This window comes from Muscardinus avellanarius (assembly GCF_963383645.1).
Source record: "Muscardinus avellanarius genome assembly, chromosome: 1".
NCBI classification, from domain to species: Eukaryota; Metazoa; Chordata; class Mammalia; order Rodentia; family Gliridae; genus Muscardinus; species Muscardinus avellanarius.
Genome location: NC_137786.1, coordinates 117,208,158 through 117,228,542, shown reverse-complemented (window position 1 = coordinate 117,228,542; position 20,385 = coordinate 117,208,158). Strand labels below are relative to the sequence as shown.

The 20,385-nt window shown below is 42.9% G+C and overlaps 1 protein-coding gene across 1 annotated transcript in view; it reads left to right on the top strand.

Annotated features, from left to right (window-relative positions):
* SPIDR (scaffold protein involved in DNA repair) overlaps nt 1–20,385 on the top strand; it is a gene marked incomplete at both ends in the record, with an annotated part of 357,325 nt that overhangs the window by 148,725 nt on the left and 188,215 nt on the right. The gene's annotated exons all lie outside the window — the stretch shown is intronic.

The following is a 20,385-nucleotide window of genomic DNA, read 5'->3' as shown; positions in this document are numbered from 1 at the left end:
TTGGAGTTAGGTGAAATCTCAGGGTAGTTTTGATTTGCTTCTCTCTGACTGCGAATGATGTTGAGCGTTTTTTCATGCATTTATTGGCCATTTGAATTTCATCTTTTGTGAAGTGCCTATTTAATTCACTTGCCCATTATTTTGATCAGGTTATTTGTTTTCTTAGTACTGAGTTTCTTGAGTTCTCTGTATATTCTAGATATTAGTCCTTTATTGGAAGAGTAGGTGGCAAAAATCTTCTCCCATTCTGTTGGCTCTCGATTGAGTTTCTTGACAGTTTCCTTTGCTGTATAGGAACTCTTTAGTTTCATGCAATCCCACATATTGATTCACCTTTTAGTTTCTTGTGCCTTTGGGGTCATGTTGAGAAAGGTTTTTTTAAATTTTTTATTGGTGCATTATATTAATACATCATATTAGGGTAAAAACTTGTGTGTACATATGTGTACACATCACTAATTTAGCCCCTACCCAATTCATACCTCATATTGAGAAAGTTTTTTTTTTTTTTTTTTTTTTTTGGTGGTACTGGGGTTCCTGGAAGCCCTTCTACCTCTGGGCTACACTCCCAGACCTATTTGATATTTTTGAAAAAGGGTCTCTTATGCCAGCGTGGCTGGCTTCTAACCTGCGTGATCCTCCTTTCTCTGCCTCCCAAGTGCGGGGATTACAAGCGTGCGCCACCACGCCAGGCGAGAAAGTTTTTACCTATGCTATGTGTTGCAGTGTTGTACCTGTGCCCTCCAAGGAGCCTCAAGGTCTCTGGTCTAATTTCCTAGTCTTTGATCCATCTTGAATTGACTCTTGTAAAGGGTGAGAAAGTGGGATTCATTTCCATTTTTCTGCATATGATTAACCATTTTTGCCAACACCATTTGTTGAACAGGCTTTTTTTCCAGTGTATGTTTTTGGCCCCTTTGTCAAAAATCAATTGGCTTTAAGTGTGTGGATTTGTTTCTGGGTCTTCTATTCTGCTCCATTGGTCTATGTATATGTTTTTGTCCCAGTACTGTGCTGTTTTTATTACAATGGCTTTATAGTATAGTTTAAAGTCAGGTATTGTGTTTGGGGTCTACTGATAAATACCGAATGAACATGTGACAGCCTTGTCAGATCTGTGAGTTGAAATGCTAAAAGTTGAAGTGTTGCTTCCCAGGCGCACATGCCAGGGCTGCTATATCTAATCTGCAGAGTATTGCCTGCATGAAATAAAAACATGTTCTTCAGTAGTTGGAGAATTTTAAGAGCACTGGATTTGGAGTGAGGACTTTGAACTTGAGACTTGTAGGTGATTGCTTTGTGATAGATGTTGTACACGTGCCTTGAATGCCTACCCCAACAGGCTGTAAGGAGACCTGGGAGTACCATGTGAAGGTGCCCTGTGCATTGCCACTAAGTACTAGCAGCTCAATAAATGGTAGCCAGAATTGAACTATAGTACACCCATTGAAGAAACAGTGGCATTCTGAGTTGTGCAATTCCATTGTTGTCTTCTGCTTCTCCTTCCTCAAGAACCCTTGCCTCCCACTAATCTCACTAACCAACTTCTCATCTTGAACTACCATCTCTGACTAAATTCTGATTCTTCATGAACCAAAGGCTGTGTCTAAGTCAGCACATCACACTGATTTACTTGTTTACTATGCATTCTGTCTTGTTCCAAAATAGATTCTAATTAACTTACAAAAATGAAAGGATTTAAAAGTGCAGAATCTGTATTCAAAAGAAGCAAGCATAGCCTGGCATGGTGGTGCACACTTGTAATCCAGTACCTGGGAGGCTAAAATAGGAGGATTGTGGTTCACAGACAGCATCAGCTACTCAGTGAGACCTTGTTTCCAAAAATAAAGAATAAAAAATAGGGCTGGGGCTATAGCTCCAAAGTAGGATACCCCTGGGTTCTATTCCCAATACTGCAAAGAAGAAGGTGGAGGAGGAGGCAGAATAGGAATGAAGGAGTTTCTGTCACTATTGCAGCTCTTCCTGAAAATAGATTTCTTACTCAAGAAAAGCACAAAGCTATCTGGTAGTGAGAATAATACAGAAGCAAAACAGTACAGTATAGCAAATAAAATAACCTATTTAATGAAAATTTTTTCTCTTTAGTATGTGTGAGTGCAAGCTGCCAGCATTATCAGCTCAAGGAGGTTGTAGATTTTTATATTTATTTGTTCTCTTATCATTTGAAATGTTTTGGGGCATACATGGATATAATTTCTTTTTTTTGGGGGGGGGTGTAGTACTGGGGATTGAACCCAGATGAGTTCTACCTCTCAGCTATGCTCCCAGCCCTATTTTATTTTTATTTTGGAATGGAGTCTCACTAGGTTGATTAGAGTCTCACTACTTGCTGAGGCTGTCCTTGAACCTGCAATCCTCTTGTCTCAGTTTCCCCAGTACTGGGATTACAAGTGTGTGCCACCATGCCCGGCTCAACATAGTTTATTAATGAGTAAAATGGAGATAAAAATAAAATGTTAGTGTTAAAAACAGCGTGTGAGCCCTCTTCTAGCTTGAGGACAAAGAACCACTCTCTGCAGGTCAAGTTTCTTGTCCCTATCCCCCATCCTCTTTCCAACTATAGAGTTGTATTTAGAGACCTGGGTTAACTTCCCAGGGACCAGAGACTGGTGTGAGGAAGGAGTCCACACTGTTAGCCCAGACCCTGAAGCTCCACCAGTCTTCACCTGCAACTCTGTCCGCCCTCATGGCTGAGGTCTAGTGTCCTCCAAAGGAGCTTGGGGCCATTTGTAGTGGACTCAAGTGAAAAAGACTTTACCAATCTATATATTAATTTAAGCAACTTTTTTAGAGCATCTATGGAATAAAGGATATGCCAGAAGCTCTAGGAAGATGTGACACATAGTGGATGCTCAATACAGTTTAGCTATTTTATTATTAATTTTTGTGGTAATATTTTCTACAGTAGAGACTTTTTTTGAAGTCTAGACTTGATGTATTCAGCAATACTTTTAAAGATCTCTAGAGTAAAGAATGAGAGTCAAACTTTTAAGCTTTTTTTTAATTTCTTTTTTTAATTGGTGCATTGTAGTCATATATCAATCACATTGGAGTACAAGACTTGAGAGGTTATACAAGCACATATCATCCAATTAGCCCTCCCTCGATCCCATGCTTGTTTGGTGATTAACTTTGATACATTTGTTTATGTACCTCCTGCGTTTTAAAGAGGCTCCCTCCCACTATTCCATACCCTCTAATTGGTCACCTTGGTTGCTTCACTATAGGGCCCTTTCTATAACTCGACCTCTTCCTGTTGCCCCTTTCCTCCTAGTTATTGCTGATTAAGGGAAGCAGCTGATTTATGTATTCTGTGATATTACTCTGTGCATGCCGCGTTGCAAGTACCGATCCCACTCTTGACGGCCCCAGTAGTGGTCTGGCGACCTGGTGGACTGATCCAGACCTCACTGGCTCAAGCAGCGGCCTTGCCTCATGAGAGGCCCCAATTCTGGTCTCGCTGGCCCCGACACCAGCCTAACCCCTCAGCTGGCTCTGATCCCGGCCTCGGAGGCCGCAGTAGTGGCCTTGCCTCACAGCAGGCTCCGATGCCGGCCATTGGCCCTGGTACCGGCCTAACCCCTCGGCAGGCTCCGATCCCGGCCTCGGAGGCCCCAGCACCAGCATAGCCTCATGGCAGGCTCCGATCCCAGCCTCGCTGGCCCCAGCACCGGCCTAACCCCTTGGCAGGCTCCTATCCCAGCCTCAGAGGCCCCAGTAGCGGCCTTGCCTCCTGTCAGGCTCCGATGCTGGCCGTTGGCCCCGGCATCGGCCTAACCCCTCGGCAGGCTCCGATCCCGGTCTCAGAGGCCCCAGCACTGGCCTTGCCTCACGGTGAACTTCGATCCCGGCCTTGCTGACCCCAGCACTGGCCTAACCCCTCGGCAGTCTCCGATCCCGGCCTCGGAGGCCCCAGCACCGGCCTTGCCTCACGGCAGGCTCCGATGACGGCCTCATTGGCCCCAGCCCCGTTCTAATGCCTCGGCAGGCTCCGATCCGCCCTCGGAGGCCTCAGCACTGGCCTTGCCTCACGGCAGGCTCCAATGCCAGCCATTGGCCCCGGCACCGGCCTAACCCCTCGGCTGGCTCTTATCCTGGTCTCGGAGGCCCCAGCACCAGCCTTGCCTCATGGCAGGCTCCGATGCCAGCCTTGCTGGCTCCAGCACCGGCCTAAACCCTCGGCAGGCTCCAATCCTGGCCTCAGAGGCCTCAGTAGCGGCCTTGCCTCATAGAAGGCTCTGATGCTGGCCGCTGGCCCTGGCACCAGCCTAACCCCTCGGTGGGCTCTTATCCTGGCCTCGGAGGCCCCAGCACCGGCCTTGCCTCATGGCAGGCTCTGATGCTGGCCATTGGCCCTGGCACTGGCCTAACCCCTCGGCTGGCTCTTATCCTGGCCTCAGAGGCCCCAGCACTGGCCTTGCCTCACGGCAGGCTCCGATGCCAGCCTCGCTGGCCCCAGCACCGGCCTAACCCCTCGGCAGGCTCCAATCGCGGCCTCGGAGGCCTCAGTAGCGGCCTTGCCTCACGGTAAGGTAAGTGCTGAGGGGTCGTGAATTTCTAATTATGCTGGTGTACCTTAAGCCTTTGTCCCATTCAATAAATATTTTGGAGTGCTAAGTGCTGGGACTGTAGTCCTATCAGGACTTGGCGGGAGCTGATTGTTCTCTGAGCAGGAAACTACAGCATGGTAATAGGATATACAACAGTACATGCAGGGAGCATGGGAGGCAGAGGGCACTGAGGTGGCTGCCCATAGGACAGAGCTGTACTGAGCTGGAAGAAGGAACCAGACAGGCTGGCCAGGATTGAGGACAAAGGCAGATATCTGGAGTGGAATGAAGAGCTGATTGTGTAAGGAAGAAGTGTAGCTTGGGATGAAGCTAGAGCACTTGCAACTGGATATGGAGAGCTTGTACAGTCTGGAGAGCTGAAGGGGCGGCAGAGGATGAAAGTTAGGTGTGTGACCTAAACCCCACAGAGATGATGTGCAGGATGAGTTGCAGGAGCCCAGGCATCAAGCCTGACTACAAGGACCTGTATGAGATGGAGAGGAACCCTTGCATAAGGGGTGGTCCTAAGAATGCTTCGAGGAGGAGTATTAGAGCATTGGAGCATAATCCATTTTAGCTGCAAAGTCTGGAACTGATGTAATGGATCAATTGTGGCTCCTTCTCTGAGATGGAGAAAATAGAGCCAGGCATGGTGGCATATGCTTATAATCCCAGTACTTGGGAGGCTGAGACAGGAGGATTGCAAGTTCACAGCTAGCCTCAGCTATTCAGTGAGGCCCTTTGCAACTTAGGTAGACCATGTGTCAAAAAAAAAAAAAAAATAGGTCTGGGGTGAAGCTTAGAGGCAGAATAACCCTGGGTTCAATCCCAAGATGGAGAAAATGGGAGGGGCAGGTTTACTATATTCTTCCTGTCTTGATTACACACAAATTGAACACTGGTTTGAAAGTCAGTGGAGAGTAGGGCATGGTGGTGCATACTTGTATTCTTAGTACTTAGGAGGCCGAGACAGGAAGATCACAGGTTCTTGGCCAGCGTCAGCTACTTAGTAAGGCCCTCTACACCTTAGACTTTTTCAAAATAAAGAATAGCTCAGAGGTAGAATGCCTCTGGGTTCCATCCCCAGTTATGCAAAAAAAAAAAAAAGGAAAAAAATTAACTGAGCTGAGGAGTGTAAGAGTAGCATGTGTGCTTACATAGAGCATGGATGTGCTCTGCACAGAGGGCTCCAGGGATCCTGCAGCAGGGCTGCTTTCATCCCAAAAAGCACATTTGGGATTAATTCTGAGCTCATGGTCACTATGATTCAAGTCCTCAAGGTTCTACTCCAGAGAGTAGCATGGCATGACATTCTAGTATGGCAGCAGATGGACTTCCATGATGAATTAGCTATAAAAATGTATAACTGAATGCTTTATCTAAAGTTATCAGCTCTAGCCGGGCGTGGTGGCACACGCTTGTAATCCCCGTGTTTAGGAGACGGAGACAGGAGGATCGCGCAGGTATAAAGCCAGCCGCGCTGGCTTAAGAGACCCTGTTTCCGAATAAAAAAGTATAAAATAGGTCTGGGAGTGTAGCCCGGAGGTAGAACGGCTTCCAGGAACCCCAGTACCACCAAAAAAATAAAAAAATAAAAATAAAGTTATCAGCTCTAAACCTGTTGAATGTAGAATTTTGTTCACCATACGAGGGCTTTTGAATAATTGATCTAAAGCAATTTTAATCAGCAAAGGCAGTTGTTCTTCAAAGTCATTCTTAAGGTAATAATGATTTGTTGTGTGTGTGTGCGTGCGTGCGTGCATGTGGGGGGGGTACTGGGGATTGAATATAGGGCCATCTATTGGGCCACTTCAGCCCTTTTTGTTTTTTATTTTGGAATCAGGATCTTGTTAGGCTGTACACTGGCCTTGAACTGGTGATCCTCCTATTTCAGCTTACCAAGTACTAGGATTATAGGAGTCATCACCACATCCCGCTCATGATTTGTTTTTGAATAATTTTTTTCTTTGTTCTTCATTTTGGTTAGGGAGATATTCATAATATCCAAAAGCTGTGCAACGTCCGTAAGGTAAAATTTTAAAAAGGAACATTTCTGTTTGCCCATATCTGATCTGTTAGGAAATACTTCCTCATAGCTCTCACTCAACAGTGAGTATAGTGTCTGACATCTTATCATAAAGAAATATCTATAAGGAACTAACAGAATGGCCCCAAATCTACTTCTCCCCAAGTAAAAGGGGAACAGGCAGGTGAGCTCTGGAATAGATGCTGCTGTTGAGGTTTTTTTCCCAAGTCATGAGCATGGGCTAGAAAATGGCCTCTTGGCAGCCTCCTCTTCTCAGACCAGGGGCTTTCAGAGCCCAGGGCAGCTTGTTAGGCACCTGTTACAGACCAAAGCTTTCATGAGCTGATAGAACTGTTAACAGTTAAACAGATAGAATAGCTACATGTTCCAGTCAGCATTCTCAGTGCTGTCATCCGAACATCTGAACACAAAATTTAGAAGAAGAAACATTTATTTACTCACAGTTCTGGAGATTCCAGAGGTTCAGTCCATGTTAGGCAAGGAGATCAGGACACGGAAGTAGGAGGCATAGACAGATGGACAGCGTGCATACCAGGGCTCTACTATCACAACAAGGAGCAAAGAGCATGCAAGGGGAGGAGGCTCCTCTCTTCAGACCAGCTGAAGCACCACGGAGGACCCAATCATATGATTCTTGGAGCCCCTAACAATGCTTCTTTTTGTTCTTGTATGGTGGTTAATTCCTTCATTGGATACAGGTTGGTTTGTCAGATGCAAACTTTAGCCCATATATTTTAATAAGACTGATGTTCAAACTTTAGTGTCTTGAATACTAATTTTATTAACCTTGGCAGTATTTTTATAATGGTATGTTGATCAGTGCAACCATTCTTTGTTACAAAAGTGAAATTTAAAGATACTACAAAGTTTATTCAGGATAATTGGCTGAGAGGATACTGGAGCCAGCTGTCATGGTGGAGTTATTGAGTGATGTGGATGAAATTATTGGACAATACATCTGCATAAGAGCTGTCTCTGAGACATTATTCGTTAATAGATGCTGGGTACTCTTATCTTCTGATTGACTTCCTAGCCACAGTTTCACAGTGTTGTGGCTGCTGTAAAATAACAGTGCTCTTTTTCTGGTCATTACATTGCATTTAGGGTTTGTAGGGTATGAGAGAGTTCTGAGGAAAGAGTAATATCATTTGACATCTGCATAGATATACCATATGAAGAATAGAGAATTGTCTTCTTAGGTACTGAGATTAGGATTTAAGCTGGGCATGGTGGTGCATGCTTGTAATCCCAGCATTTGGGAGGCTGAGACTGGAAGATTGTGGTTTATAGACAGCCTCAGCTACTTAGTGAGGCCCTTTGCCAACTCAGTGAGACCCTGTTTCAAAATAAAGAATAAAAAATAGGGCTGGGGGTGAAGCTCAGAGGTAGAATGTCTCTGGGTTCCATCACCAGTGCCACCAAAAAGAAAAGAGGATATAAAGAGGTTTGAGAGCCCTTCTGGGGATGATGGTAATGTTCTATAGCTTTATAGGAACCTTGGTTGCCTGGGTTTTGTGTGTTTATCAGAACTCAGTGACTTTTCACTTAAAATCTATGCATTTTATTGTTTGTAACTTTTATCATTAAGAAAACTAAAATAATTGAATTCTACTTAATGTGCAAGTCAAAAGCATTTGAGGGAGATATAAATTGATGTCAATACTTTGAAATGCATCAAACATAAATTAGACTAATTGGCAACTAGAGGAAGAAATGAGTGACAATTATAATGCAATGTAAAAATTGTTTTAATTTTGCTGTATGTTTGAAATTTTTCTTAAAAGTGACAGAAGAAAAAGAAGGCTTATGGGGTTAGCTTTTAACTTAAAGTGTCCAGAAAATAAAAAAAATAAAGATGATTTCTGGTTCTAAGGTTCTAGCTATAAGCAGCTAATAGGAGAGGGTTGTATGTGCAGCTAGAGTCTGAATCCATGAGGTCTCAAGGGCATGAATGAGGTCAGGTCCCAAGGAGTGCCACGGGCTATGCTCACTGGACTAGGAGTTCAATGGGGCAGTCTGTTTTGCCTGTTTCTATGGCAGGGGGTTCTTTTTTGTTTGGTTTGTTATTAAGGAAACCCAGCATTCCCGAGATAAAACCCAGTTACTCAAGGTATATATTTGCTATGTGTGGCAGGATTTGGTTTGCTCATGTATTGCTGAGGGGTTTGAAGAAGATTGAAGGTTTGAAGCCAGCCTCAGAAACTTCTTGAGACCCTGTTTCTAAATAAAAATTAAAGCCGGGTGTGGTAGCACATGCTTTTAATCCCAGCATTTGGGAGGCTGAGACTGGAGGATCGTGGTTCACGGACAGCCTCAGCTCTTAGTGAGACACTCCACAACTTAGTGAGACCCTATTTCAAAATAAAGAATAAAAAAAATAGGGCAGGGAGTTTATCTTGGAGGTCAAATGCCCTTGGGTTTCATCCCCAGACTCGCAAAATAAATAAATAAATAAATAAATAAATAAATAAATAAATAAATAAATAGAAAAATCAGGCTGAGAGTGGAATTTTGAGGTAGAATGCCTCTGTGTTCAATTCCCAGTAAGAGAGAGAGAGAGAAAGAGAAAGAATAGAGGGAGGAAGAGGGAGAAAGAGAAAGAGAAAGAGAGATTGAAAAAGAAACAGGGCCTCACTAAGTTATTGAGGGCCTTGCTAAGTTGCCAAGAGTGAATGCAAACCTTCTATCAGTCCTGTATCATTCTCCTAAGTACTAGGATTATAGATGTACACCCTCACATCCAGCATGTTCTTCATTCTGGCTGAGTAAAACTCAGTTTCTTTTATTATTTTTCTGTTCTGTTTTATTTATTTCTGCCTAATCTTTATCATTTTCTTCCTTCTGTGTGCTTTGGGTTTATTTTCCCCTCCCACCCCATCCTAGTGTCTTATGATGAAAGGGAGGCCAACTGGAGATCTTTATTTTTTTTTAAAGCATCAGTAACATTTTATTTTTTATTAAAAAATTTTTATTGGTGTATTATATTCATACATCATATTGGGGTAAAGAACTTGTATGTACATTCATGTACACATCACTGATTTAACCCATACCCAATTCCCACCCCATTCCCTCCCCATCCCTCCTTCCCTTGCTTGGCTTAGTGGTTAACTTTGTTATGTTTAAATACATTGTGTGTTTTAGAGATTTTCCTCTTCTCCCCTCCTTTCTACAACAACAATCTTGATAAAATGTAGTATAGTATTTATTACTCATGCAAATGTATATTCCTGAATGACTCTGAATTCTGATTATTCAAAGCTTGTGTATGTGACTATAATGCTTATTCATTAGGCCCAATAAAATGTTTGGTATTACCAAAAGAAAAAAGAAAAATTTCAGAAAGTTACTTCTCCAAAGGAGACTAATTTAAAATTTATAGAACTATATTTCTGAGGAGCTCAAAGTACTGAACTGTGTATAAACTTCTGTTTATACTTTGAATTGAGGCCTTTATTTCAATGATTGCATCCTTTATCTCTTTTTGACTCTCTATGAATTCTTTTCGAAAGTTCTCCATTATTTCTAAAGTTATTTTCCTGATTTGATCTTCTAGAGATCTCTGGCTTTCTGTGTTATCAGATTCTGATGTTGTGGGGTTGTGGGCATTCACTGCTCCATTGTTATTTCTCTTTTTCATGATTTTGGAAGTTTGTGCCTTCTCTGGGTTCTTCCCTGGGTCATTACGAGTTCACTTAAGATGCTCTGGATCTCGAGTCTGTGGTATCTCAGTCACAACTACTCCTTTACTGGGTTGTATCACAAAGTCTCAGACCCAGGTAGTCAATCGAGGCTGCCCAGACCGTGGGGGGTGCCAAGTTGGGTGTTCTCCAGCAGGGAGTTGTGACTATGGTGTGATATCTCTGCCATCGCCACTCCCCCACTGGGTTGCACTGCTAAAATCTCCGACCCAGGGAGACTATCTGTGCAAGTCCCTGGGAGTGCAGTACTGGGATTTCTCTCCTAGGGGCTGCAATTTGACTCACAGTTGTTGAGTGCGCTGATTGAGCTGTAGTGAACTTGGTGGATTCGCTGCTGCCGCCACTGGCAATATGGCACCACTGCCACACCCTCGGCCGTGATGCGGCGTATTTATTCTCTGGTTTTGAGCTCCGCTCTGAGTCCCTGTCAGGTGTGCTGTGCTCGGCCCTTGGGAGCTTTAGATGTTCCCTGCGCCGACAAAACTGCTGACTGCCGCCCGGCTGTTCAGCACCTGCGCACTTCGGCTCGCTATCTACCCCTCCTCTCTGGAGCCTGGTGGCTGGTTGAGTGTGTTCATCTTCAGCTGTCCGGTGAACTCTCCTGGCAGTAAGGTGCTGCTGTCGCATTCTCGGCCGTGAGGTTGGCGTAGTTCTTCTCTGGTTTTGAGCTCTGCTGAGTCCTTGCAGGGTGTGCTGATCCCGTCCCTTGGGAGCTTTAGACGCTCCTTGCGCCGAAAAAATTGGTGACTGCCGCCTGGCTGTTCAGCAACTGCTCACCTTGGCTCGCTGTCTACCCCTTCTCTCTGGAGCCTGGTGGCTGGTTGAGTACGTTGGTCTTCAGCCGTCTGCCGTTGCTGCCAGCAGTAAGGTGCTGCTGTTGCGTCCTCGGCCAAGAGGTTGGCGTAGTTCTTCTCTGTTTTTGAGCTCCACTGAGTCCCTGCGGGATGTGTTGATCCCGGCCCTTGGGAGCTTTAGACACTCCTTGCGCCGAAAAAACTGCTGACTGCCGCCTGGCTGTTCAGCAGCGGCTCACCTCGGCTCGCTGTCCACCCCTCCTCTCTGGCGCCTGGTGGCTGGTTGAGTGCATTGGTCTAGAGCCGTCTGGTGAACTCGCTGCCACTGCCAGCAGTAAGGCACTGCTGCTGCATCCTAGGCCGCGAGGCCGGCGTACCTCTTCTCTGGATTTGAGCTTCGTTCTGAGTTTCCCTTCTATCTGGAGCCTGGTACTGCTAGGGAAGATGTAGGCCGCGCCGCTCCATGCCGCGGCTCCGGCCGCTTCATGCCGCGGCTCCGGTTGCTCTGTGCCGCGGTGGCCACGGCACTTCAGGCTGGTTTCTTTCTGGTGTCTTGTTTTTTCAGCTCTCTTTTTCTCTGTCCCTTGTATTTACAGTTTTTATTTCTTTGCTGGTGGTGTTTTCTGGTTCTGAAAGGCGATGGTTTTGTGGTAATAGAGTTCGGTTGTTAGCGGGACTTGTAAGTGCCGCTTTCCTCCGTCGCCATCTTCCCGGGAGTCTGGAGATCTTTTTAATATAGGCATTCAGAACCACAAAGATTCCTCCAACCACTGCTTTAGTTGCATGTCATAAGTTGTGTTATATTGTATTTTGCTTTTCATTCCACCTATTTTCTAATTTCCAAGTGATTTCTTCTATAATTTATTGATTGTTTAGAATGTATTAGTTTTTACACATTTGTGAATTTTCCAAAATTTTATGCTGTTGTATTTAAATTTTATTTCATTATTGTTGAAGAAGATACTTTGCATGATTTTAGTCTTGTTAACATGCACTTATAAATAAGGACTGAGGGCAAAGGTGCTTGCATCATATCTTGGCCCATTGCATCATATCTTGGCCCATATGGAGAACTTTTTCTTAGTCCCAGTTACTGTTGGTAGCTTCAGAATTTACTAAGTAAATCTGTTAAGGTAACCAAAACACAAAAGGGGTCATGTGTTGCCTTCAATAGTCAGTGTGGCTTATGCCTCTGGTTCCACTATTGGGAGGCTAAGACAAGAGGATCACAGGTTCAAAGCCAGCCTCAGCAACTTAATGAAACCCCGTTTCACAATAAAAAATAAAATAGTGCTGAGGATATAACTCTGGGTTCAGTCCTCTTGTCTGTCTCTCTGTCTTTCTATTCATTCTCTCTCTCTCTCTCTCTCTCTCTCTCTCTCTCTCTCTCTCTCACTCACACACACACACACACACACACACACACACACGGCATATTTTGCCCCACCCCCATTCTTTCTTTGTATTTCTTTTTTTGGTGGCAGTGGCTTACAGTACAATAACATTTTTTTCACCTTGGAGGAATTATCTCAATATGTTTCAATTCATTGCATTAACAGAATTCTGTTTTCTACCAGGGGCAGGTTTCTGGATTTTGTAGCATTTATGTTTCCACTTTCTGGCACATACTTTTCTTACCAGGGTATCCTTGGATAACTGTTAATTTTCTGCTAAGAAATCTTATCAGCATGATGCCATCTTGTTCTATAAAATGGCAAGATGATTAATGAACCTATGGATTGGTTATGACACAGATACAGAATTGACATAGTACCCTGCTGCCCTGCCAGGTGAAAGCAAGTAGATTTCTGTTTTCTCTGTTTGTTAGAATAGGAAAACACACACCAATGGGAAGATGGTTTGCGCTGGTGGAAACCACATCTAGACTAGCAGCCACAACTGGAGATTATTACTGATTAAGTTTGTGGTAAACCATTATCACTCACAAAGACCTTTCTGTCTTCTCTATTGGTGTAGCATACACAGAAAAATATGCTGTAGGCATCACCATCCCACACTTTTCAAGTCTCCTGTGGTTTCCTCTTTCTGAGTCCCCAGAAGATGTGGCGTTGTTTTCAGTGTGCTTTGTGGAAGAATTGAGGGTCTCTTGGGTGCTTCTAGCCCTAACTGCCTCCCCTAGTTATCACCCATTTCTCAAGGCTTGTTTCCACAGATATCTTTGGTCATCTGCAGTCTAGAATATCATGTGGAAATTCAGAAATCAATAATTCCCAAGTTTTAAATTGAGCAGTATTCTGAATAGGAGGATGAAATCTGGGGCCATTCTACCCGGGATGAGATTTTCTCCTGGCTAGCAGATCCACATGGTTGCACACTCCCAGTGTGTTGGTCTCTCAGCCTCTCAGTTATCAATTCAACAGTGCTGGCACAGTGTTTCTGTTCACTTGACTCTTCCCTTTTTCTTTCTTTTTTTAAATTTTGTGGTACTGGAGATTAAATGTAGGGGTGTCTTTACCAACCCTTTTTTTAACTTATGGACTGAACCCAGGGGCATTCTACCTCTAAGCTAAATCCTGAGCCCGTTGGTGAGGCTGGCCTAGAATCTGAGATCCTCTTGTCTCAGTCTCCCAAGTATTAGGATTACAGATGTGCACCACCACTCTCGGCTCCTTGTTAATCTCTTAGTGTGCTGAATCTGTAAATTAAATTTTAGCGTGTGTGTGTGTGTGTGTGTGTGTGTGTGTGTGTGTGTGTGTCTGTGTGTATAGAAAAAGCCATAGTATATCAGATTTAGTGCTCTGTACACTTTTTAGGCATCCAGTGGGGTCTTGAAATCTCCCCAGGGAAGGAAGCACTACTGTTCATGGGTCCAGACACAAAGGTGTTGTTTGTGAGTGTACATTCCATCTGAAAACTCTGTGGTTCTAGATGATGTCTAACTCCCACAAAGCCTTCTACCTGACTAACAGAAGACACCAGTGTTCATCCTTTGGGGCTCAACATCAGTTCAGAGACAATACCCAACAAATCCATTCTTTTTTTCGTTAAAACAGATTCATTTTTTTTTCCCTCAAAAGTAACTTGGTAGAAGGATATTTAAGTTACATGCTTAGGTTATTAAATGATTTTTCCTAAAGGACCCAAACTCTACACACACACACACACACACACACACCTAGACACTTCTTCAGTTAGGGCAAGCTGCTTTGGCTGGATTAGAAGTGGGACTGTTGGCACTATTATGCTCAATCATATCAGGCTTAAGTCACTTGACCAGCAGTTCAGACCAGAGTTTCCCAGGCTTCCCAGCTGTTCTTTGAGCCTCCCTTCCCCTCCCCTCCCCGTCAACTGTCCACAACCAAATACCCCTGTGGCTCAAACACCTGCCTTCCTACTTTTATGTTCACTCTACCCCACTTGCCTTCAGACACTCAGCTCTGCTGCTTCAGCTGCCCTCACCCTGTGCAAGTCCCAAAGCCTTTGAGGCCAACTCTGTGGTGCCTACCCACCTGCCTCCTGGGGTGTAGCTAGGAACTGGACATTCAGGAGACTAGTAAACCTCCCCAAGTCTGTATTTTATCAACATGCTTTAGTATCCAGGGCTTCTGATTTCTATTCTGTGGTGCTGTTATATAATGCAAAAGGTAGGAAATTTGTTCCTTGTTGTAGGTTCTAGGAGAGTAGCTTTTACAGGTATACACATACACACATTTTGTCAAGCATGATGAATTCCCAGCTATATACACTGGATATTTTTCACTAGTAACATATCATAATAGCTAACAGAGAAAAACAAGTCAAATAACATCTTAGGTAATTTCATATCTACTTTCTTATTTTCTCTTCTGATAACTAGATTCTTAGTCTCATGATTAATGGAAAAAAATAGAAATCAATATCTTGGCAAAATGTTATATGCTAACTATATTTGCAATTTTCTATATACAGTATGTTTCATTAAAGAAAATGCATCCACTGCTTTTCCAGCGTTTTTGTTTTTTTTTTTTTAAATAGGGTCTTATTAAGTTACCAAGGCTGAGCTCAAACCTGTGATTCTCCTGTCTCAGCTTCCCAAGGACTGGGATTCCAGGTGTACACCACCATGCCAGGCATTTTCTTAACATTCTGAGTGTCCTGGAATGGGATTTTTTTCTTCTCCTGACAGGCACTGGTGAAGACCAAGATTTTGGGAAGAGGAAGATCTGCTGATTGAAACTCAAACTCATCTCTTGTTCATCTCAACCTGTCTACACACTTATGCCTAAAATGACTAGTGATAAGAGGATTGTTACCAAATCATTTTTCCTTACCCCAAAGAAAACAAAGTTTTGAAGATTAATAATAAACATTGCTTAGTGTTGTGGGATATGTTGCGGGGGTGAAATGTGCGTGGTGTGTGTGTGGGGAGAAGTAATTCCCCCACTACCACCACACAAACAGACAAACAGAAAAACCGTGGATTCTTTTCCTAAGCTAAGAATAAGTATTCATCGCTTGGACAGCTGCTGAATATTAAAGAAGTTTATTAGAAAGATAGAAATACAGGAAATAGAAATACAGCCCCATGCCAAGATGGCATGAGGGGATGACTCGAATGAGTACACCAAAGGGCTTACACGTGGACGGGACTTTTTATATCCATGACCTCCATCTTGTTTGCGTGACTCTGAGGTAATGAAAGTCTCTGTAAGGTACCTCCCCTAGCAAGGTGTGGTGAGGTGTCTCCTTTCATGAAGAGCAAGGTCAAACCCTGCCCCATCCCCCCCAGATCATCTTGTAGATCTGTCTTTAGAAAGAGGAAGCCCTACCTCTCCTCTATTGACTTGTTAATTACTTTGAGCTAGGTTGATTTACATTGGAATAGCTGCCTGTTTTAGGCAGAAACCAAGTCCTTTCTTTATCCATGTCTGCCTCCATTTTGACACAACTATTTTGAAATATACCAATTATTTTCTTTTGAAATATATTAATAATCAGAGCTTCCCCAAATCTTCCTAGGCCATTCCCCATACTGGCACACTTAGAAATCCAGCCTTGTTCATTCTCACCTCCATCCTTCTCTCCAGTGCTATCCATCTTTATGCACCACACAGAGGAGGAGTTCTTGGTAAGACTTAGTGCAGGCCTCAGCTGCTATCTCTTCCTGGCTTTCACTTGAGACTAGCTTCCCACAGCCCTGACAGCCTAACAGTGGAATGTGGCCCTGACGTCAGGACCACTCCTGGGAATGTTTTACATTCCTCTTCCTGGCAGTGGTCAGGTGGCTTCCAGCAAGAATGAAGGACAACAGCTTCCAAAGGAGAAAAAAAAAAAAAAAAAGGAGGAAAAGAACAGTTTACAATCAAAGTATTGTGGGGGAGGCACTTTTATTCTGAGCCAAAATTGAAATTAGAACCAGATGTCTTGCATTCTGAGGCTGCACGGATGCTAAATGTGTTTATTAATGACTGTAATAGTTGATCTGTTTGGCTGTTTGTTGAACTTAAATTTTAAAGTTCTCTTTGAGAATTAGGGAAAAGAGTCTTAAAATGTTTTGATTGTTTACTTGAATGTTTTTGTTTTGAAACCCAGGGACATTCTACCTTTGAGCTACACTCATAGCCTTATTTTATTTTTTATTTTGAAAGTGGGTCTCTTTAAGTTGCTTTAAGTTGTCTTGCTAAATTGCTGAAGCAAGTCTCCAACCTACTGTCTTCTTGCCTCAGTCTTCCAAGTACTGGCATTACTGGCGTGTACATTAATTATGAAAGTAGCTTTCTGAGTAAAAGTGAGAACCCCATTGAATGGGCCCTGGAGTATACAGGCTATTTTAAGGTCTCTTAATCTTCTGAAAAGTCACTTCTGAAACAAAACTCTACAATCCACCAGTATATTTTTTGCCAGGACTGTAGTCCCAAGGACTCAGAAGGCTGAGGCAGGAGAATAGAAGGTTCAAAGCTAGCCTTCTTGTGGAGAATGAACTTTTAGTGAAACACCATCTCAAAAATTTTAAAAATTAATAAGAGCAGGGGATGCATTTCAGTGGTATAGCACTCCTGGGTTCAATCCTCAGTATTACCTAAAAAGAAAGTATTTTGTGCTGTTGGGATAACTGTTAGGATAATTTGGAGCCAAACTTGGAGCAATAATGGTATTCACATCTCTTATAGAATGTTTTGCTCAAAATACATTTTCAAAGTTGTTTCAGATATTCAAAACAAAACTCAGCAGCTTCTTAATGTAACAAGCATAAGTGTAACTCTGCAATAATGTGTGTAACAGAAAAATGGATAGTAATTAAGTTAGACTTGAAGCTTAGTTTGTGTTTTTCTTGCCTTCTAGCCACTTGAAATACCCTTGTTCACATTCACTATACAGGTTTATCTCATCACAATGTGTAGCTGCATTTTAAAATAAAGCGATCTTATAAAATTAATGCCTTTCATTCATTTTGATGTAATAGTAGTCGCATTAAATGTAGTTCTCTAGGTTAGGTGAAAACCATCTGAATACTTCCTGTAATAAGTTGAAATAGAAAGCTGGCTTCCTATTTTGGATTGTATTGCTGGTAAGGAATTTTCAGAAATGTCGACAAGTGCTGACTCATAGTATACAGTGGACTAATCCAGCGACAGTAGAGTTAGTGGGGCTTTTTATGCTCTTGGCTGAAGCAAGCAAAATATGTGGCTGTAATGATCTATTTTATTTTTAGATGGGAGGGGGAGGAAGAGAGAGTTGCCTGGGAAGGGATTTTTGCTAATAGCTTTAAGATGGCTAAAAGTTCTTAGATTAGGTGTCTGAGTATGTGTTTTTCTGTGCCTATTATTAGAATTTGGAAAACATGTTGTTTTTGCTGTAGTCACCTACTGTTGTTCCTTTCTGCTTCATGCCCTACAAGTGAACCATGTGGTACTCAGGGTGGGGCTGGGCTGGTGACTACTGGCCTTACTACCAGCGTTTTTAGCACTCACGTGTAGGAATTGGTCTAGAAAAGAGTCCAGTAATTCATTTTTTGTTTGTGATTAGAAGTCTCTGAATCTAATAGCAATTGACTAAAAAACTTTCAATATTAGCTATCCAGAATCAAGGAAAAAACTAGGATTTGTTTCCTTACTGTACCTGGCTTTGCCCTGTGTTTTTCATTTATTAAATTCTCTGAACCTAAGATTACTGGTTGAGATTGCTTTTTCTTTCATTTGGTTTAGGTATGATTGGCAGATTGTGGGTGGGGGACTTTCTGTAACAGAAACTCACCTTCTAAACATGTCTCTGGTCTCATAAAGTTAGTATGTTTATTATTGACTGAACAAGCACAGCAGTATTATTGCTCTTTACTTGTGGACATGGAGAAGAGGATGCTGTGCCCCTTGTTCTCTGTTTGCAGGGAGGAATGGGTGTACAAGAACATGTATGTCATTGCTTGGTGACTGCCGTGGTAGAAACCAAAGAGCACATGAGGCATTGAATAGGGACGAACTCAAATCTGTGCCAAGGTCTGGGGACTGGTTTCTTTTGGTGTGATTCTGAGGCTGTTAGTTGCTGCTTGAACTTTTAGTAGAAATGCTAGTAGAGATACAAGATAGAAAACACAATCTATGGCATAGGTGAGGGACACATAAATATATATGTGTGACCAAGATATTTAGATTTCCCAAAAGGAAAGATAAACACAGACAACATACTGCAAATTATAGTTCTGTTGTGCTGCAAGGCCATCCTGATCACGCAGGCCATGGGGTCAGCAGGCAACTGTCTTCATACCTCTGTTTGAGCACTCCCTTTCTCATGCTGAAGAATCTGAATGGTTGTGTTAACCATAAGGAATTACAGAACACTTTTAAAACAATTTTTTTTTCTTTAAAGATGGACAGAAGGGTATGGTGGTGCACATTTGTAATCTCAGTACTTCGGAGACCAAGACAAAGAGGATTGCAGGTTCGAGGATTGCATTTCTACGTTGTTGAGGATTGAACCCAGAATCATGCATATGCTGGGCAAATACTCTACCACTAAGCTCCAACCCAGCCCTGAAGCTGTAACATTTTACATTTCCAGTGTGTGTAGATTTCAATTTCTCTACATTTCCCTGGCACTTTTTAAAATTTTTTATTAGTTGCTATACTAATGTATCCATATGACGTGTTACTTAATGATTCTTGATATTCCACACATGATACACTTTTAAATTCGGAAACAACCCAGTAAAAAATTTAGTCACTATTACCTACAAAACAAACTTTAACAGAAAATGCCGAGTCTTCATCAGCCTTTCTCTGCTCTGGTCTTCTCTGATCCCAGCCTTTCCGAGCCTGCAAACACCTGCAGCTTGATGAGTGTACACATCTCTGACCATAGTCTGCCTTAGGGGCTGCACTCTCTCAGCACTACATTTTCCTCTATGTAGCTAGTCCCTCTAAGATGTGTGTGTGTGTGTGTGTGTGTGTGTGTGTGTGTGTGTGTGTGTGTTACTTGGGTTGGAACACAAGGGGATTCTACCTCTGAGTTATGCCCCCAGCCCTACTTTTAATTCTTCATTTCGAAAAAGAGTCTTATTAAGTTGCAGAGGGCTTCACTAAGTAGCTGAGGCTGGCAGAAAACCTGCAATTCTCCTCTCTCAGCCTCCCAAGTACTGGAATTACAAACTTGTGCCACCACACCCAGCTCTAAGATATTATTTTGCTGTATTGTATCAGATTCATTAGGTGTCCAAAATAAGCTTTGTTCACATAGAGTATACTGAGTTTTCTCAAAAAAACAAACTTTTAATCTGAAGCTATAAATATGTAGAACTTAAATAATTGGAAAAGTCTGTGAAATGTCACAGTGACCCAGATATGGTATTGCACACCGGTTATCTAAGTACTTGGGAGGCTGAGACAGAAAGATTGCAGGTTTGAGGACAGCCTCAGTAATGAAGTGAGACTCTCAGTAACCTAGCAAGACCTGTTTCAAAACAAAAAAATAAAAAGGACGCAGGGTGTAGCTTAATGGTAGAATGCCCCTGTATTCAATCCCCAGTATGAAAGAAGGAAGGAAAGGAAAACAACAAGGGAAGGAAAAAGGAAAGAGGGGCAGTCACAGTGAGAACATTTTGTAATGTCGAAATCAATGAAGCTGGGTGTGGTGGCGCATGCTTGTGATCCCCACGCTTGGGAGGCTGAGACAGGAGGATCACAGAGATTCGAAGCCAGCCTCAGCTACTTAGTGAGGCTCTCAGCAACTTAGTGAGACCCTGTTTCCAAATAAAATATAAAATAGGTCTGGGAGTATAGCCCAGAGGTAGAAAGCCTCTGGGTTCCACCCCCAGTACCACCAAAAAAAAAAAAAAAAAA